General features: G+C 34.4%; 1 non-coding gene across 1 annotated transcript; it reads left to right on the forward strand.

The window, feature by feature from the left end:
- The first annotated feature begins 391 nt into the window (after nucleotides 1-391).
- On the forward strand, nucleotides 392-467 carry Trnak-cuu (transfer RNA lysine (anticodon CUU)). The gene has a single exon. It is a non-coding gene; the product is annotated as a tRNA-Lys (tRNA).
- Nucleotides 468-4,898: the final 4,431 nt, after the last annotated feature.

The raw sequence follows: 4,898 nt of genomic DNA on the forward strand, positions 1-4,898 counted from the left end.
ATTAACCCTTTGGAAGATTAAAAAGATCCCTGTGAAAGGGAAGGTCCCTTTTCGATTTCTCGAATATGGGTAAAAGTTCATGTTAATATATTTTACACTACATTATTTTTGAGGAAAACTTGAAAAAAAAAATTAAAAAATTAGCTTAGATGTAGGCCTACTTTTAAGTACAGATATTGCATAAAACTGCTACAAAATTATCAAAACAGCAGGACAAAAAATATAAAACTTGGCACAGCCGGGAATTGAACCCAGGTCGAATGGGTGACAGGCGGAAGTGCTTACCACTCCACCACCAAACTCATTTTTTTCCTTCTTCTCTCTTTTCCCCCTTTTCCCCCTTCCTTCCTTCTTTTTCCTTTCTCCTTCCCCCCTTTTTAGAGTCCTTTATGCCCCTTTTTTAGCTCAGTCGGTAGAGCATCAGACTCTTAATCTGAGGGTCGCGGGTTCGAGTCCCTCATCGGGCCTAATTTTTCTCTATTTTTACATTGAAATCTAATTTTAGAAGGACATTTTGGGTAGCTATAATCAAATTTTGGGAACAACCTTTTACTTAAAAAAAATTACTAACCATGTTAATCAGTCAATGATGTGTATAAATTTGCAAAATGAAGTCTGTCTTAATATCATAAGTGAATAAATACAAACGTTTCCGTTCATAATTTGAAATATATAATTATGGATACCGTACATCGTGAGGTCTAAGTAAATGTATAGACCTAAACAATGTTTATTTGTAATATGCATCAGAAACATCAAAAGAAGTTATAATGATAATATTGCATGGTATTGCAGGAATGGATAAACTGACGATGTCTTGAAAATTAGTTAGATAAAGATGTTTGCATTGTTACAACGTCACTTTGAAATGCAACATAACATTTGTATCTAAAATGTAAGGTAAGTAGAGGGTTTAAGCGAATTGGAACAATAAGAGTACCAACATGATTACAGAAATTGGAACATGCTAAAAGTTTTTTGCTCTAAAAATACAGACTTTCATAACTTTATTCCAAATACGAGCTGTTTTGAAAATTACAGACAAGTCTTTAAGGGATCTAAAATGAGCGTTTATTGCGTTTCGACAGTATTTTTTGTGGGACATGAGAGCTCCTCAGACCTATCGAATTGCATTCTGAATACGAAGCATGTCTTTCTGATATCAAATAATTTTCATTTTTGAAAATCACAATATAATACAAATTTTATGACAAATTATAAAAATTTGATATTTTTCAAATTTTTGATATATAACAGTCCTCGAAGTAAATTATATAAATCTAATGACATATTCTTAAAGTGTATGTAGCAGGAGGAAAAGCCGACGATCAATTGAAAATTTTGACCTTTCATATTGAAGATAGGCCTATAGATTTTTTCCCAAAAAGACCTAATTTTTTTTGGTGTTTTGGGAAAAAAAATCCATATCTTCAATACAAAATGTCAAAATTTTCAATTGATCGTCGGCTTTTCATCCCACCTACATACACTTTAAGTATAAATCATCAGATTTATAAAGTTTACTTCAAGTACTGTTAAATATCAAAAATATTAATTTTTAATGATTTGCCATAAAATGTGTATTAAATTGCGAATTTCAAAAAATCAAAATTATTTGATATCAGAATGACATTCTTCGTATTCAGAATGCAATTCAATATGTCTGATGTGCTCTAATGTCCCACAATAAATACTGTCCAAACGTTCATACCCCAGCCCTTAACGTCAAAATGCAACATACGATTCACCTTATTTGTAGATTAATGTTATAAAAGGTTACAACACTACACTACACATTTGTTGTCGTTTCGAGATGATGCCACATTGTGTGCCATGAAACATTGGTGTAATAAGCTGTAATATAAAGGCAGGAGGACATTAATGTTCAAATTGTACTGTGGGTGACTCATATGGATTTATAATATACGAACTGTGGGTGACGTGAACTGCAATGTCATCTAAAATTGCTTATACAAGCCCGGTTAGCTCAGTCGGTAGAGCATCAGACTTTTAATCTGAGGTTCGCGGGTTCGAGTCTCCCATCGAGCGTTAGTTTTCTCTATTTTTACATTGAAATATAATTTTAGAAGGAAATTTTAGATAGCTATAATCAAATTTTGGAAACAACCCTTTAATTTAAAAAAATATATTAATCATGTTAATCAGTCAATGATGTGTTTAAAGTTGCAAAATGAAGTCTGTATTTATATCATAAGTGAATAAATATAATCGTTTGAAATATATAATTATGGATACATCGTGAGGTCTAAGTTATTTGAAAAGTATAACCCTAAACAGTGTTTATTTGTCATATGCATCAGAAACAGCAAAATGAAATTATAATGATAATATTGCATGGTATTGCAGGAACAAGAAAACTGACGTTGTCTTGAAAATTAGTTGCCAATGATAAAGATGTTTGCATTGGTACACCGTCACTTTGAAATGCAACATAACAATTGTACCTAAAATGTTAGGTAAGTCGAGGTTTTAAGCCAATTGGAACAATAAGAGTATCAACATGATCACATAAAGTGGAACATTCTAAAAGTTTGTTGCTCTAAAAATACAGACTTTCATAACTTTATTCCAAATACGGGCTGTTTTGAAAATTACGGACAAGTCTTTAACGTCAAAATGCAACATAGGATTCACCTTATTTGTAGATTAATGTTATAAAGAACTAAGCAGTGTTTTTTTGTAATATGCATCAGAATTAACAAAAAGATATCATGAAGGTAATATTGCATGGTATTGCAGGAACAGGTAAACTGGCGTTGTCTTGGAAATTAGTTGCCAATGAAAAAGATGTTTGCCTTTGTACAACGTCACTTTGAAATGCAACATAACAATTGCACCTAAAATTCTACGTTAGTCGCGGTTTTAAGGGGTTGTTTGGAATGACAGGTGAGTCAGGGGTCAAAAACAAAATTTTTACCTTTTTGACCTCAGCACATGTGTATGTATGATCTGCCATACAAAAATTAAAAAAACAATACCTCAAAGTATCATTTTTTAATGTTTTTTGTCATAAGCACGCTTTTCTACAAATTTCATCTGTTTGTACCGCGGGCGTGTCTGTTGCCAGGTAGGCCTACATGACAGCATAGACACACGTTACAACCTTGAATAATAATACAGAATTGTGACGTTATATTCTTCTTAACCTATCTTAGAACTGCCTATTATTCCAATTGTTATACTGTTCTGGTTGGTTTATTGCATATACTGTATAGAAATTATGCAATATGACGTCGAGCATGACAGAGTCACCTTCATTCAAATAAAATTCAGGTACCCGTAAGGTACCACGGAGCAATTCGCACGATAATACAATAAAACAGATGAAAGGTATAAATGGTTGTGGAATCGAATTGCAGACCTGTCCCTCTGTCACCTTAGAACTGCATCTCGTAGGCAATGGTAGGTAATAAACCAAGCGGAACGGTATAACAATGGAAATAACAGCATGTCTTGGTCTCAATTCAAGATGTGCAATTTGGACACACCTACTCGTTGGCTGATTTATACTTCAACAGTTCCTCAAAGCTATATCAGAAAAGCCACTATCTCATTGTTCATTGGCCCGCAGTATGCGCTCGCCCCGGGGCACTCAACTTTAGAATTGATGGGTATATGTGCCTACAAGCGTCGCGAGTAGGCGCATATCAGTACAAAACGTTGGTTTTTTTTTAAAAAAAAAAAAAAAAGGTCACAAACAAAATGAAAAAGGGGTCATTGGGTATAATATTTTGAAAACTGAAGGTGCCTGGTCATCGGGTATAGTCGGCTTCAAAGAGGGGCATATATTGACAGGCACATACCGTCACCTCTAAAGTTGATGCCCCCTGGGTGCTCGCATTATATTTTGTTCATGGCTCGGCTTTTAAAACTCCCACACATCACAATAAGGCTATTGAAAAGTGTATAGAATAGCTAATGATAGACCGGTCCCTGCGATTAGTCGCGGACCCGAGCGACAATATAGTAAACACATCGAGTTTATAACACAAGTGACAGTTGTCGTGAATTATGGAGGGTTTCATTGAACTTCTACCAGCAAAATATGGAATAATACTAACACAAGACACCAATCGAGATGATGATACCAGCCATAATGGAAGGCTTGTATTTGACCTTCTTATGAATCCAATTTCGTGGCGAGAAGTTAAAAAGGTAATGTATATTTCAAGAAATTTGGGTTCAAAATTCCGTATCACCTCGTATCATCAATTCCGTAAATATGGCGTATAGAGGCACAACTTGACAATAAACTGAACTATTTAAACGTGAAGGACGCACTGGATACACATAAATTTGTGTTTCCTTGCTGGCGGAATAGTTGCAAAACTCTTTTTTGTCAAAAAAGTTGGACAATTTATGAATTATGATTGGCAAAATAGCGAAAGGAAATAGACTTTTCCAACCATGTAAAACTACACTGGGTTGTTGACATGGTCGACATACATTAAGGCATATGCATGTTCCTAAAGTAGGAGGTAAGTACTATAATTAATTGTTTAAAGTGCTCAACATACCAGCAAAAGGTCATAGGGTCATCAGAGTACAGGGACTTTGTGAAATACTGGGTACAAAAAAAAAGTGCGTGAGCCGATATGCAACATCAAATATAAAAGCCGATTTACATAATTTCCCATGACCTTACAGAAGTGATCGTGCTCAAATATAAAACTATAGAGTTTGGTCCTTGATATGCACCATCAATTGTGTACTTGTGATCAATATTGCTAGGCAAACAATCACAGCAAACATGCCAAAATCCTCCCATTTCTCCTCCATTTACACACATATAAACCCATCCCTTAAGCCAATTGGAACTATAAGAGTACCAACCTGCTTACAGAAAGTGGAACATTCTAAAAGTTTATTGCTTTAAA

This window comes from Amphiura filiformis, chromosome 14 (assembly GCF_039555335.1).
Source record: "Amphiura filiformis chromosome 14, Afil_fr2py, whole genome shotgun sequence".
Lineage (NCBI taxonomy): Eukaryota > Metazoa > Echinodermata > Ophiuroidea > Amphilepidida > Amphiuridae > Amphiura > Amphiura filiformis.